Source organism: Tursiops truncatus, chromosome 14, assembly GCF_011762595.2.
Source record: "Tursiops truncatus isolate mTurTru1 chromosome 14, mTurTru1.mat.Y, whole genome shotgun sequence".
Classification (NCBI taxonomy): Eukaryota; Metazoa; Chordata; class Mammalia; order Artiodactyla; family Delphinidae; genus Tursiops; species Tursiops truncatus.
Genome location: NC_047047.1, coordinates 27,786,126 through 27,803,394, shown reverse-complemented (window position 1 = coordinate 27,803,394; position 17,269 = coordinate 27,786,126). Strand labels below are relative to the sequence as shown.

General features: G+C 35.7%; 1 protein-coding gene across 13 annotated transcripts in view; it reads right to left on the bottom strand.

The window, feature by feature from the left end:
• EXOC6B (exocyst complex component 6B) overlaps window positions 1-17,269 on the bottom strand; it is a 710,711-nt gene that overhangs the window by 391,094 nt on the left and 302,348 nt on the right. The gene's annotated exons all lie outside the window — the stretch shown is intronic.

Below are 17,269 nucleotides of genomic sequence, written 5' to 3'. Positions count from 1 at the left end.
ATCACTGATGAAAATAGATGCATACCTCCTCAACAAAATACTAGCAAACAGAATCCAACGACACATTAAAAGGATCATACACCTTGACCAAGTATGATTTGTCCCAGCAATGCAAGGATTCTTCAATATACACAAATCAATCAATGTGATACACCATATTAACAAATTAAGGAATAAAAACCATATGATCGGGACTTCCCCAGTTGCGCAGTGGTTAAGAATCCGCCTGCCAATGCAGGGAACATGGGTTCAAGCCCTGGTCCGGGAAGATCCCACATACTGTGCAGCAGCTAAGCCCGTGCACCACAACCACTGAGCCTGTGCTCTAGAGTCTGCGAGCCACAACTGGCTCTGCGAGCCACAACCACTGAGCCTGTGCTCTAGAGTCTTCAAGCCCTGGTCCGGGAAGATCCCACATACTGTGCAGCAGCTAAGCCCGTGCACCACAACCACTGAGCCTGTGCTCTAGAGTCTGCGTGCACCTAGAGCCCGTGCTCTGCAACAAAAGAAGTCACCACAATGAGAAGCCCACACACTGTAACCAAGACCCAATGCAGCCAAAAATAAATAAATAAAATAAATTTATTTAAAAAAAAAACCATACGATCATCTCAATAGATGCAGAAAAAGCTTTTGACAAAATTCAACACCCATTTATGATAAAACCTCTCCAGAAAATGGGCAGAGAGGGAACCCACCTCAACATAATAAAGGCCATATATGACAAACCCACAGCAAACATCATTCTCAACGGTGAAAAATTGAAAACATTTCCACCAAGGTCAGGAACAAGACAAGGATATCCACTCTCGCCACTCTTACTCAACATAGTTTTGGAAGTCCTAGCCACAGCATTGCAAAGAAGAAGAAGAAATAAAAGGAATCCAAATTGGAAAAAAAGAAGTAAAACTGTCACTGTTTGCAGATGACATACTACTATACATAGAAAATCCTAAAGATGCCACCAGAAAACTACTAGAGTTAATCAATGAATTTGGTAAAGTAGCAGGATACAAAATTAATGCACAGAAATCTCTGGCATTCCTATACACTGACAATAAAAAATCAGAAAGAGAAACTAAGGAAATAATCCCATTTACCATTGCAACAAAAAGAATAAAATACCTAGGAATAAACCTACCTAAGGAGGCAAAAGACCTGTACTCAGAAAACTATAAAACACTTATGAAAGAAATCAAAGATGACATAAACAGATGGAGAAATATACCATGTTCTTGGATTGGAAGAATCAATATTGTGAAAATGACTGTACTACCCAAAGCAATCTACAGATTCAGTGCAATCCCTACTTAAATTACCAATGGCATTCTTCACAGAATTATAACAAAAAATTTTACAATTTGTATGGAAACACAGAAGACCCCGAATAGCCAAAGCAATCTTGAGAAAGAAAAATGGAGCTAGAGGAATCAGGCTCCCCAATTTCAAAATATACTATACAGCTACAGTAATCAAGACAGTATGGTACTGGCACAGAAACAGAAAGATAGATCAATGGAACAGGATAGAAAGCCCAGAGATAAACCCACGCACATATGGTGACCTAATTTATGACAAAGGAGGCAAGAACATACAATGGAAAAATGGCAGCCTCTTCAATAAGTGGTGCTGGGAAAACTGGACAGCTACATGAAAAAAAATGAAATTAGAACACTACCTAACACCATACACAAAAATAAACTCCAAATGAATTAAAGACCTAAATGTAAGACCAGAAACTATAAAACTCTTAGAGGAAAACATTGGAAAAGTACTCTTTGACATAAACCACAGCAATATCTTTTTTGACCCACCTCCTAGAGTAATGAAAATAAAAACAAAAATAAACAAATGGGACCTAATTAAACTTAAAAGCTTTTGCACAGCAAAGGAAACCATAAACAAGATGAAAAGACAGCCCTCAGAATGGGAGAAAATATTTGCAAATGAAGCAACTGACAAAGGATTAATCTCCAAAATATACAAACAGATCATGGAGCTCAATATCAAAAAAACAAACAACCCAATTAAGAAATGGGTAGAAGACCTAGACGTTTCACCAAAGAAGACATACAGACGGCCAAGCAGCACATGAAAAGCTGCTCAACATCACTAATTATTAGAGAAATGCAAATCAAAACTACTATGAGGTATCACCTCACACTGGTCAGAATGGCCATCATCAAAAAAATCTACAAACAATAAATGCTGGAGAGGGTGTGGAGAAAAGGGAACCCTGTTGCACTGTTGGTGGGAATGTAAATTGATACAGCCACTATGGAGAACAGTTTGAAGGTTCCTTAAAGAACTAAAAATAGAAATACTATTTTTAGTACTACTATAAAATAGAACTAGAATCCCACTATGGGGCATATACCCTGAGAAAACCATAACTCAAAAGGACACATGTACCCCAATGTTCATTGCAGCACTATTTACAGTGGCCAGGACGTGGAAACAACCTAAATGTCCAACAACAGATGAATGGATAAAGAAGATGTGGTACATATATACAATGGAATATTACTCAGCCATAATGGTACAGATGAACCTATTTGTAGGGCAGGAACAGAGACGCAGATATAGAGAACAGACGTGAACACAGCGGGGAAGGGGAGCGTGGGACAAATTGCGAGATTAGGATTGACATATATACACTACCATGCATAAAATAGATAGCTCGTGGGAACATGCTATAAAGCACAGGAAGCTCAGCTCTGTGCTCCGTGACGACCTAGATGGGTGGGACGGGGGTGTGGGGTGGGAGAGAGGTCCAAGAGGGAGGGGATATAGTTCTGATTCACTTCATTGTACGGCAGAAACACAACATTGTAAAACAATTATACTCCAGTTTAAAAAACTTATATTTTCTTTCCCCTATAAGGAAACTGAAAGCCGAAGTTACAAAATTCATGGATAGCAATACAAATTTGTCTGATACCAGCTCATACTGTTTGCAATATACCCTTTTCTATACAGGTTTTTCTGTCTAGTTCCATAGATTCTACTTGCAGGAACCTAATAAGGGTAGGGTTTTTTTTTCCCCTCCATGAATGGATGAAGATTTTCTTGTGAAACTCTCCCTTCCACCAAATCAAACTTTCCAGATTAAGTCACATTAAAGTTCAGGGGAGGTAGACAGGTCCATTGTGGTTTCAGGAAACTTCCATCAAATCGTTTTAGTGAAAGAATGTTTTACGCATTGGTTAGAGATGAAAAGCTTAAAAAGAAAAACTTGCTAATCATATCATTTACATCTCTTTCCCTCTTTAAGAACAAGGACCTTCTCAATGTCATTTACGTTTAGAAAGGCGCTGAGACTTTCAGCAAGTAACTTTTTTTTTTTTCCCAAAGCAAGAAATCCCTGATGTACCTCTTCAGAGTCTGGTGTGTTAATTGGTTTAAAACTCACTCTTAAAGAATAAAATATATTTGTAATAAATATTTGTTGAATGAATAAAGTAGACTGTATTAAAGCATTAGTTACTTATTTTTTGGTATACTTGTTTTCCTTTGAAAGATTGACCTTTAAAGAATATATGATGACTAAAAATCACTGTAGGAATACAGATGTGTACACACTCTTTGCTGTAAGCATCAAAATCTTTTCTATTTTGATTCTACAAAATAGATAAAGAAAACAACTTTCTGTGGTCTGACACGTACATTAATGACCTTAAAAAGAACTACTGGTTTTCAAGCTGCAGAAAAGAAAAAGAAGTATACAAAACCTTCCACCTGCGTTTTGTGGCAATTTTGTCAAGATTTTCAGGGTAAAATAGTTCTACAGGAAATTCCCAGCAGCCTTTTGATAAATGCTAATGGAATTTCTCTGATAATGTGACATTCAGGTAGAAGCAGTTTAGAGCATTTTATTAAGGGCATCACTTGCAAAGAACTGACCTTATAATACTACCCCAGCTCAAGACATACTGTTGAAGTACGCAGTATTACTCATTTTGATTTTTTTTCTTTTATACCCCATTCCTAATTTCATTCCCTTTATCAACACAAGCACCCATCCTACTACATATGACATGTCATTCAAATGAAGCTTTTATAGTTATTTACGTGTGTCTTTGAAATAAGTATGTATAGTATTAGTTTATGGATTAATTTTAATTTATATAAATAATATTAAGCCATCAATTATACTGTTTCTTACTCCGATCCCCAGCACCATATTTGAAATCTTTACAATATATTGTTATATAAGAATATTGTTCGGGCTTCCCTGGTGGCGAAGTGGTTGAGAGTCCGTCTGCCGATGCAGGGGACACGGGTTCGTGCCCCGGTCCAGGAAGATCCCACATGCTGCGGAGCAGCTGGGCCCGTGAGCCATGGCCGCTGAGTCTGCACATCCAGAGCCTGTACTCCGCAACGGGAGAGGCCAGCGTACCGCAAATACATATATATATATGTGTGTGTATATATATATATATATATATATATATATATATGTAGTTCATCATTTACAATGCTTGGTATGTGTTTCATATTACATTCAATCATATGTAACTACCAATTTTACTCATCTAGTCCCCTAGTGATGAATACCTAGATTGCCTCCACTATTTGCTACCTTAAACAATGCCAAAATAAACACTCTCATAAATGTACCCTTGTGGAAATAAAGGAGAGCTTTTTGTGGGGTAGAGGCCATCATAATGTGGCCTCAAGTATTGACAGCAAGCCATTAGTCTATACATATAGCACAGCAACTTTGATGAATTACAAGAAGGACCACAAAGTTACCAGAAACTTCCTATATTGTGATTATTATAGGAATTTCATTAATTTTACTAATTAAATTAGGGAGAAATTGACAATTTTACAATGTTCAGACATCCTATTAAAAGAGTATCTATCTCTTCATTTATTCAGTACTTTCATCATAAAGGCCTTGTACATTTTTCAGGTTAATTTCTATATAACCTATTAAAGGGTTTATTTATTTTCAATTGTAATTTCTTGATGGATATAATTGATTTAGAGAACTGCTATTGGGTATGCTGTACAAGTTTTTAAATCTATCTTCTTCTCTTTTTTATCTTTTTTCCTTGGCCTAGAACCTTGGGAATAATGATCATGATGGCTGGCAGTCGGCATCTTTCCCCTAGTATTTGTCTTTGTCTTCTTCTTGACTTATTGGGAATCATTGTAAAGTTTAGTCACTATGTATGAACTCTGCTGTGGATTTTTCATAGATGCCTTTCACCAAATTAAAAGACTTCCGTACATACTGGTAGTTATCTCTTGTCTTATCTATATCAATTTTTCTTTTTTTTTTTAAGGAATTTATTTCACTTTGTTTTATTTTTGGCTGCACCACACGGCATGTGGGATGCTAGTTCCCCAACCAGAACTCGAACTCATGCTCCCTGCATTTGAAGCATGGACTCTTAACCACTGGACTGCCAGGCAAGTCCCAGTATATCAATTTTTCTTGAATGTAAGAATATGTCTCATACTTCTTTGTCTCTCCTCAATGTATAAGACATAGTAAAAACAATATTCTCAGACTGACTGGTCTTTTTCCCAGTAAGCTCATTGCAAAGATATGTCACTACCAGGTAACAAAATAAACAAAAACAAAAATGAAAGAGAAAAAAAGGATGATAATTCCCATTCTGGCTTCCTATTGTAGAGCTCCAGATGAATATGATTCTTCTTGGCTAAAATCCATGCTTCTACCCTCTGCTTAAGCAATTCTACAGCAGAAGTTTGTTTGTTTCTCCCCTCCTTTAAAGTTGCCCACAACTTCATTCCTCATCAGAACTGTTCTCTGCTGGGGCCTCGAGTCATAGAAGTCCCTACAGCCCTGAAAAGTATCTATACCACAGTTGAGACTTAGAGAGGTTAAAAACTTTCCCAAGTTCATGTATGCCACTAACACCAAATATGACTTACCCAATGAAAGACAAACTAAATCCAAACCATGGGTCTATGATGACAAAAGATGTTAATACTGCCACAATCATTTGCAGAGCTCCAAAACTAGTATATATACATTGTAATGTAAACAATGAAGATTTGGATTCAAGCCTCTAAAAAATAAAGCCATCTGTAGGGCAATGAAATACTTATATCTTGGCAGCCTTCCCAGGCCATGAAAGAACCAACATTTCCAAAGATGCAGCCAGGCAGCCATCAAAAACATTTCCCCAGTCTCTTCTCCTCAAAGCAGAATGCACCGTGGATTTCAGCAACAAAAAGTAATCTTTACAAATAAGTATTAAACATGCACTGCATCATTCTGTACTCACTTATCATTTTATAAATTACTAAATGTTCAAGACTAGAGATGAGTTCTTCTTTCTTTCATATTTTACAACTCATGCAATTACCATGACCTTACTTCCCTGTAGCTAGAATAGTTAAAAAAAAAACAAACAAAAACAATGGAAACTTTCCTTAAGGTTTTAGTAGCTTATATAAAAGTTCTAACAGAATTCATGAGAACACTACATTTAAGATTTCTGACCAATAGTTACCATTTTTACAAATGTCAGCTTGTTATTAAGGTATTTAAATGCTCAGAAACATTCATCAAGATTCCAAATTTATTCATAAATGACATACCAATTTGACAAGAACTGATGGTATTTTTGAGATGTACTGACCATCATCAAAATTGAAAGAAAAAAAATGAGGGTATAGTAATTGTGGCTGATTAGTCTTTTATATAAAAATGCTAAACATACTAATATTAGAAATGACCAGAATCACTTCATGTAAGAGACGGGAGAAAAAAAATACTCAGGGTTCATATTTGATGAGCAACAATGTTTGAAGAAATATAATACAAGTCATAAATGTTAGTCACATATGCAATTTTTAAATTTTCTATAAGCCACAGTAAAAAAAGGTGATATAAAATTTAATTTATTGATATATATTATAATTAATATTTAATAATATACTTAACCCAATATATCTAAAATATCATCATTTCAATTTGTAATCAATATAAAAATTATTAATAAAGTATTTTGCACTTCTTTTGTACTAAGTCTTTGAAATCTGACGCGTATTTTATACGTATATCTTGATTCAGACTATCCATTGTTTCAAGTGCTCAACAGCCACATGTGGCTGGTGGATACCATATTGAACAGCACAAGTCTAAATCACCCAAAATGAAAATCCTACCCAAAGGCAAAAAGCTGGATCATGTGCTCTGCATACAGTAAGTATGCAATAAATATTTGTTAAATGGATAAATGAACGAAATGAGTAAAGTGAGACAAAACCCTGAAGCAACAAAAAAAGTGCAACACAAGCATATAAACGGAAAGATAAGCCATCAAAGAGGACTTGATTCTACGTGGAGTCCTCTGCATCAAGCATCTCTGGCCTGTTATGCTATTACTATAGTTCTTAAGTTATAGAAACTGAGCTCTGTGGATAAGCCTCTTGAGTTAGGGGTAGACACTGAATGAAATAATGACTCCCAGGTCATGACCAGAGAAGCCAGTGAAATATAACGATGTCTCACTAAACCCCAAATACCATTTTTTTATTAATGGGATAAACTCAAAGTATCTAATTCACTAGAACACACCACTATCCATAATCGCTAGAACACACTACTATGCATAAAACTGAAGCACAAAAGCTGTCCCCAAAGCCCAGAGTAGGGCAAGACCTCCAGCTGACAAAACAGCCTGCCCAAAACTGCTTGATTTACCAGTAAAGCAAAGGCAAGGAAAAAAAGGTGTGTGGGGGTGGTATCTAACATACTTCTTCTGCCCTGTTATTTTTACTCCCCATGATGACAAGACCTTTGTGAGCAGGCAAGCGAGTTGAGAAGAGAGAACTCAATCTCTGCAGTCCAGGCTGCTTCACATTTTTCAGAAATTACTGCATGTTCAAACAATGGAATATTTGTCAAAGTACAACTTGATCACCAGAATTCATCTGTTTTTCATAACCACATTTGACCTAAACTGTGCTGACTAAACAAGGTAACCTGTGTTTCACAGTCTGGAAAATGTGGCTCCCACCATCATTTTCAGACCACACTAAAGCCTCTGGCCCCTAGACTACAGCCGCTTGGTAACTAAGTGCATTCAGATTAGGCCAAGGATGATGTCTGCTGGCTTCCCTTGTTACATCAACCACAGATTTTCATTTTCAATTCATGTTTTGGTTAATTTCTCCTTTTAGGTATCTATCAAGAGAGCATAAAGAAGCTACCAAATCTTTTATATTTTTCTCTCCCTATGGGCTATGTGCATGCATATAAATTCACATATATAAACACATATACTCTTTTAACTTTTTATTTGGCAATAATTTCAATTTATAGAAAAATTGTAAGAATAGTATAAAAAAAACCCATATACTCTACCCAGATTCACCTACTGTTAATATTTTGCCCCATATCCTTTATCATGTGCTCTTTCTACATATTTTTCCTTAGCCATTTGAAAGTATGTAATATACAGCAGATCTCTTTACTCCTAAAATACTTCATTGTGTATTTCCTGAGATTAAGAATAATTTCTAACAATAGAATATTTATCAATTTTGGAAAATATAACATTTTCCTAATCTCCTGTCCATGTTCTAATTTTGTCAATGGACCCAAAAATGTTCTTTATAGCATGTTTTCCTTCAAGCACAAGATTCAATCTGGGAAAGGGGTTGGTAAACCATGGCCCATGGGTCAAATGCCATTACCTGTTACGCAAATAAAGTTTCATTAGAATACAGCCACTCTCACTTACATATTGTGTCTTGGCTGCTTTTGAGCTGTAACAGTAAACTTGAGTGGTTGTGACAGAGACCCTATGGCCCTCAACGCCTAAAATATTTACTGTCAGACCCTTTGGAGAAAATGTTTGCCAGTCCAAGGTCTAGGACATTTAGTTAGTTCATGCCTCTTTAGCTTCCTTTAGTCTGAAAGAGTTTCTCAGCATGTCTTTATCTTTTATGACTGATATTTTTGAAAAATATTCCCTCCCTCCCTCCAACTCTTTCTTTCTTTCATAATAGAATGCTCCTCAGTTTAAGTTTCTGTTATGTTTCCTCATAAATTGGATTCAGGTTATACACTCCAGGTCAGAATAGTACATAAGCAATGCCATATCCCTCTCAGGGCTTCTCATTCAGAGGCACACAGTGATCCTCAATTGTGATGTTAATTTTGATCACCTGGTAAAGATGGTGTCCAGTTACAATTTTTGTCTTGTTATTAATAAGCAATCTTGGGAAGACAATTTAAGACCACACAAATAAACTACTTCTTACCAACTTCACCACTAGATTTAGCATCTATTGATGATTCCTGCCTGAATAAGTCTTTATTATAATGACTGCAAAATGAAGAACCATAAAGAGTCTGAGATTTTACCCACTTGCAAGCCAACAAATTAGCATGCCACAGTTTCAAGGATGCTAGCAGAAGGCAAAAAAAACCCTGGATCCCCGGATCAGAGACAAAGGACTTTATTACTAGTATCAACAGCATTTATACTTGCACCAATTCCCAGAGTCCCAATTTCCACATGGCAATGCAAAGGAATCCAGGTGACACCTGCACACACAGTGGTTTGCTCTAAAGGTGAGGAACCCTGAGGGTAGAGAATCAAAATATCTTTATTCCATAGAAAAACACTATCTCAATCTTCCAAACATGGAAGCACACCTGCTTTTTCCTCTGGTGAAAGACATTATCCCTACCTTATAAAGCCACTGACTACCCATTCTTGAAAAGAGGGTCCAAAACAAAGTCAGTGCCTCTGCTCACAAGATGTAGAGAGATACAAGACATCCATAATTGTCTCCCAAAAGTCGACATGCAGCACCCTACTATGAGTAAGATCACAGCCGTCTTCTCTATTTATGTATGTACTTAATGTATATATGTAATCATTCATTTATATACCTGTTTACTACTAGTATAGATTCACGGTGTTCTACTTTTTCCCCAGTAAAAATACCCATACTCACAAATTTTCCTATTTTTCTATTTTCCATTAAGATTTTAAAGCCCAACTATACTTTATTGTGTCATTTGATGGAAGAAATTATGCTTGTGAATAATTTCTGAATAATGTAGGAAAACCTAGAAAGACAATAGGCCAAATGCAACTAAAACTTAGGGTAATGTCCTCAAGGCCTTCCTAAAAACCTGAATAATAGCTTAAAAAAACTCACAAGTAGTTGCTGTTGATAGCTTAAGCCCCAAACCAGTTGCAGCCAACTGTGGTCTGGTGTGGACTATTCACTCTATTATAGATACCGGTTTCAATGGCATCTTTTTATATTACAAGAAAAAAAAAAAAAAGAGAACTAGGAAGCAAACAGACCATTTTTATGGACGAAAAGTAACTGACCTTACTAAGAAAGGAAAATCCTGTTCTTTTCCTTACAACAACTATGGTCATCAGGCCTTCCCATAAGATGGTTCTGGACAACAGAGTAAGAATTTTGACAAACACAGTCACATAAAAACTGAGAGTACAGAACTGTTGAAGTATATACCAAAGGCAATGCTGAAAAAGAAAAGTTTTTTTTCTTTTTAAGATAGACTAATAAATATATTATAGAAAGCTTTCCCACCTCCATCCCTATTTGCAATCATTACTGACAGGAAACCAGGTCTAGTCCATTACTGTAGTGGAATAAGAAAAACCATGGGTTAATTAGGTTTATAAAGTTCATATATCTATTCTATACCATATTTGGGTACAATATCATATACTGATTAACTTAACACTTTTAAGTGCTTAGAATAGGACATCACACAAAGTATGATAAATTTAACTGCTTTAATGATAATGAAAACTGATGGAGTAAAGAACGCAAGACAGAGAATTTTTAGTTCCAATTCTGCTATCTACCACTAGGTGACTTTAGGTGAGTAATTTAACTGCCCTAGGCCAAGGTTTCCCCTTCTGTGAAAAGAGATGACTAAAAGGAAGGGTATACAAAGGCCTTTCTCTCCCTAATATATCATGGCCTTTAATCTCTAGATTAGAATTTTTATAAATGTAACATTAAATGGGGATGGGCTGTGGGAGGAAGTGTACAGGTTTTCTTGTATTGTTTCTTATATCTGCATATGTATGTCTACACATGCATTAGTCTAGTTCCTAGTCCCTTACTCCTTCTGCATTGCATTCTTTAAAAGTCCTTTTTATAATATAAAAATTTGGTGATGGGGGATGGTGAGCAGAACATGTACAAGTTAGAAGGAGAAATATTTCTTTAAGATTTGGCTAGTATGCCAGGTGTTTTTACATATACTCTTTCATTTCATTTTCACAGAAACACTGTGAGATAAACACTATTATTTGCCTTTTTAAATGGGGAAATTGAAGCTATGAGAAGTTAAGTAATGTATGTAGATCAAGATCTAGATTCAAGCTTATCTGATTTGTTCCCAATTTTTAAAAAAACACCATGTTGACTAGAAATCAATAGGCTTTTAATTTTGTTTTTAAAATTACAAAAGAATTCAACATTTTTACAAAACCTTTTATTTTTTGACTGAAGCTACTGTTTTCCTGACAACAGAAATAGACACAGATGGAATGCAGCTTCTGCACTTTGGCCTTCCCACCTGCTTTCTTTCTGAAATATGAAAATGATCCACCTTGAAAGAATGAAGACAAATTAACTACATGCTAAAGAAGGAGGACTGGAACAACTAAAAGAACCTAAGTCTTTGCTGACAGTGTGCAGCCACCATACCAACAGTGAACTGCCTACATCTGGACTTCTTGTCATATATAAAGAAACTCTGGGCTTCCCTGGTGGTGCAGTGGTTAAGAATCCGCCTGCCAATGCAGGGGACACGGGGTTCAAGCCCTGGTCCAGGAAGATCCCACATGCCGCGGAGCAACTAGGCCCATGTGCCACAACTACTGAGCCTGCGCTCTAGAGCCCACAAGCCACAACTACTGAGCCCGCGTGCCACAACTACTGAAGCCCACGTGCCTAGAGCCGGTGCTCCGCAACAAGAGAAGCCACTGCAATGAGAAACCCGCACACCGCAACGAAGAGTAGCCCCCGCTCGCCACAACTAGAGAAAGCCCGCGTGCAGCAAGGAAGACCCAAAGTGGCCATAAATAAATAAATAATAAATAAATTTATTTTTTAAAAAAACCTCTGTATTCATTTAAACCATTATAGTTGGGTTTTAGTTACACATAACCAAATACAATCTGAACTGCTACAAACATCACCATTAAACATCATACATGACCTAATTTTTCACATCTAAAATAATACATTAACACATCTCACACTTTGTTTCAGGGCAACAAGAAGTCCCAAATCTTAAATAATAACACTCTATATAATAAATCAATTAACTATATTAATCTTAATCAAAACAACTAAATCTTCTTAGACTATGGCATATTTTATAGTCCTTTTATAGGTCTCTATTTTTTACTGTATTTTCTTGAGGTATTTTGACAATTCATTTGTTCATTCATTCATTCCACAATTATTTGTTAAGCTCCTTCTATGAAGTGGGAATGACACAGTACTCTGAGATTTCCAGAAGCTCTGAAGAAAGGAACTAAAATGAATTCTGCCTACATTCCCTGAGAAACTCTGAGGTGTGGAGAGGCAAAGAGTTTGAGTTTCTACGCCAGTGTTAAAGTCCTACACTACTTCACCTCAAGATTGTGGTCTGAGTTTTGGAATCAGAAAAAGTTAGAGAATCTACTTCAGTTTCAAACTCAGCTTTTCAAATCCCCCACAATTTAAAATAAATCATTTACAGTCATACATTAAAAACAAACTCTTCATTACACCTGCTACAACCAACCACAGAAAAACACAAGCTCCAGTATTTGTTTCTGATTAGAAGATCATTTTGGCACATGCAGCTTACATAAATGAATGACCAAATTTCCCCTACAAAACAAAAGGAAATTCCTTCCCTACATGCCCTTTTGCTTAGATCACAAGGTTCCGGCAACAGTTATTTATGCCCCCCACAAACATCCAAAACTATTGGGGCAATGTATTAAACTAAGTACCTAGTATAGAAGTCATTTTAGAGAAGGAAACAAAAAAAACCTAAAATTTTAAATTTAAAAACTGAAAACAAACAAAAATCCTGGCAGGCACAACCAAGAAAGAAAGGAAAAGGAAGAAAAAGATGTAAGAGATCTGGATGGATATATGAGATGAGGGAGAGAAGACTGTAAATGCCAAATCCAGAGATCATAGCAATGAAGAAATTTGGCATAATTAATAGGAAGGAACATCAAAAGAAAGAAAGAAAATATGAAGTATGTTTCAGGAAAGAACTGCCTGTGCAAAGGCATCATTATGAAAGAACACTGGGGCTGTACATCTGGAGCATAGACTATGAGCAGGAAGGAGGAAAGGAGCAACTAGGAAGGAGGTAAGAGAGATAAGCCAAGGATACAATATGGAAAACTATATAGACCAAGTTAAGAAGTTTACTTTATTCTGAGAACAGTAAGAAAGTAAAGTATTTAAAGCACAGTTTTGACATGATTTCAACTGTGTTTAGGAAGATTACTGGGCATTATGCGGAAAGTTAATTATTTCTTGTTCATTTTGTCAGGGCTTAAAAAATAGTTATATTATTGTGGTATCTAAAGCTGTTTAAAACGTGAGATATTCCTGTTTAAAAAAAGTAAGCACACTTGAGAAGTTCAACGTTCCCAAAGTAAGCATTTTGAAAAAAAAAATGCAAGCATGTTTAGAAAAAAAAAAAATTTTATTACTTTTTTTTGCCTCTTGTTTTATTCAAAGCCAAATGATATGTATGCCCATGGGTAATAAGGTCACCAGGTTAAAAGAGCAATATGACAATTATAAAAAGTTAGATTACAGCTACTACAAACCAGGGCCCATTAGCCCATACTACAGGAAAGTTATCACTATAAATGGCTTTTCCTGTGTCCTTATCAATGCAGTGCACAAAGTATCTCACCCTCAGCTTTTCTCTATGATCTATGTTTATGCCTATCTAACCTCACCAGGCACTGGTAGGTCAGTAAAACTAGGAGGCAGTGAGATATGGCAGGAGAGTGATGAGACAATCTGTTAAGTGTCAAAGATGGACTAGGAGTCACCAAATACTTCAGGGCAAAACTTTCCACATTAAAAAAAAAATATCTCTAAAGAAAATACTTAAAATACATTCTTATTGCTCAGAAGTACTCAAGGTCACCATGGAAACAATCAGGAAAGCTTCTAGCTCTGTTCTAACAGCATAAAGATGTGAAAATAGTACCTACTCATTTCAAATTACAGTTCTCAGGAAGGCTTTTTGATTAAAAGTTCAATCTTTCTTTTCGTATTTCCCAAATAAACATGATAGATTAAAAAAAAAAAAAAAAACAGGCCTCTTCAGAGTCTCTTACAAAGGAGATTTGCTCTAGATCCATTAAATTATAAACTTTTTGATCATCAAAACGTTTGATAATCAGGAAACATTCTGATCATCTTTACATCTTTCACTGTATTAGGAAATGCTTGCTTGAATAAAATATAACATGTTCATTTTTTGCAGATCTTCTCAGAACATACTCGAATATACTAGTGTGAACTGTAAAAAACTCAAGACAGAAATAAAGTACACACAGCTTCAATGACATTTGAAGTAGGGCTCCCCTCCTTTTTTTTCAAACAGAAAAAAACAGATCAACTGATGAAAGTGGTGTTCCCCAGAAATACAGCTCCAGAAACAACTTTAAGGAGACCTAGATCATTAAGCTATCTGCCTCTGGCTATGCTGAAATTCCATATCCAAAATTTCCAATTTCATGTGACCAGCAAAATCAAGTGATGTTTCCTTCTCTCTGTACCACCATCTTTGGAAATGTCAAATAAGGGGAAAAAAAACAAAACACCTTATTCACAAACTCTAAGCATCTAGAATTTTGCATATAGGCCCTATTCATTTGTCTTAATTTCTACCATTGGAGTAGTAAGTGATCCCACTTGTATTTACACCCAAACCAAAATTTAAATATTCATTCAAGTGTCTTTGTAAAAAACTGAAAGAGTTTAAATAATGGATTTTTACTACAGTTATATAAATTAATAAAAATCAATAGTCTGTTTAAAGTAGAATCAGGATAGCTTTAAAACATAAACCAGGTTATGGTAAAAGTACAATTCTAATGAACACTAAAAAAATCAGTCAGAGCTCTATTTATTTATTAGCATTCACTGCTAGATCAATGGTCTGTGAGAAGCATTGTCAAAAGTCATGTGAAGTTGATGTATGAATATCTTTTTTTTCATTTGCCAATCAACTATCTTAAAATCAAGATGTAGCCGAGTTGTTTTGCTGTTTTTTTAAAGGGGGTCTCATTTTTTTAAATCAATAACAACAACAACAAAAAATCTGACCATCAAAAATACACCCAATCCTTCAGATTTGCTTTAAGTCTATGTTCCAATTCTTGCTACTAAATTTACTTGGTTATTAAAGAGCTAAAGTGCCTTTTGATAAAAGTACAGAAATAAGAATCCTAAAACCTTACCTCTGGTAGCAATAAAAGAACTATTTTGGAGTGAGGCTAGCCTCTACCAAGTGAGATGTTTTCCTCATTTAATGCAGTCAAATTTATATAGCACTATGAGACTGCTGGACAAAGTACTATATAAAATCCAAGATAATATTATTATAAATACATGCATAAGAAACAACACTTCAACTACCACTACTCAAAAGGATCTCGAAGTCTAACCTTGAGAATGCCAAAACTAATCATTTTTCTTTAATTGAAAACTTCAATAGTGTCTTAGACCCTTCAAATATTTATTCCCCAAGTACTTTTATATAATAGCCAATTGTTACCACAAAGTTCTTTAAGTAATTTCATTAATTCCCTTAACACTGCAGAAAACTCATGTCACTTAGAACTGCTAATATCTTTTCCTTTTTCCACACTCCAAATCCTTTCCTTGCTATATCTGTAGTTAATGACGATGGATTTTGTAAATTCTCCCAGCTGCCAGTACAGACCATACCAATAGATCGCAAAGGGATTATATCAGATTATAAAGGGAGAAACATGTTCCAGGAATATTACTGCCCACCCAACCTTCCCCATCCCCTGCCTCAACAATAATTATGAAGGACTGTAAAGAAATTGTGGGTAAATTCTAACTCTTCTGCTTATTCACCTCTCCTAATTATAGCCAAGTACTTAAAAAGAGATATTATTAAACGCAAGTAAGAGGTAAAATATTCTGAAATTTAACACAGTTAGTTATATTCGGGGAGATAAACTACTAACTCCAGTTCTCATAATTATTTATAAATCTCTGCTCTGAACCCTTCTAAGCAGAAGAATTCAGGGGACAACACTATTAGTTTAGATGCTGAGGCTAACTTACTCTTAGCAGAAAAACAGGTCACGAGCTTGACCATATATAATGGTCCCAGGGAATAAAGATTTAGGACAAAGAAATAAGGTCACTTTGAAATAGGCTTTTAAATTTAGATTTTTGCAAGGTTTCCAAATCTAAGAAAAAGACAAGGTGGTAGGGAGTCCCTAGGAGGCTTATAAAAGGGGATACTCAAACGGAATGGGGTAAACCATTCTGGGGCATAGGTCTATGGTCAGTAGATACCTGAAACCTAATTCAGCTTGTAGTTCCCTTTAGACGAGGAATTCTTTCTAGGCCTACGGATAAGATTCAGGAGTTAGGGAAGCCTCTGAAATTCGAAGCAAAATATCAGGTGCATGTATATACGTGCATTTTGTCTGCAGAAAGGGTTCACAGCTCTCATCTAATTCTCAGAGGCCTCTTGCTGAAGAAAGTTTAAAAGAAATACTGTACTTGCAGTATTATATTGCCTTTTTAATAATGAATTCACGGAACAACAACATTCTTCTTTCCTTATATCTTAGGCTGTTTTACAGTGTCCTTTAGTGACTGAAGGAGAATTAGATAAAACTAAGGTTCTGATGATTTATGTAATACTGAGGGGTTGCTGCCTACTAAGAAAAAATCCATATATTGCTCTAATAGCTATCCCTAGACCCAAGATGTCAGAAATCTTTAAAGTAAACTTTTCATTATAGTATAACACACGTGCAGAAAAGTACATAATCAAAGGTGTACATTTGTCAACATTTTTTAATCTGGGAATTTTTTTTAATTGTTCATGAGCAGATGATCATTAACAACAATATAACACAAGAAGATCATAAATGAGGCACAAACTAGGGGTAAAGTTATACTTACAGGTTTGCTCCCCCAATCTCTTAATGATACCCAAGATCCTTGTTAGGGGACATATATACAC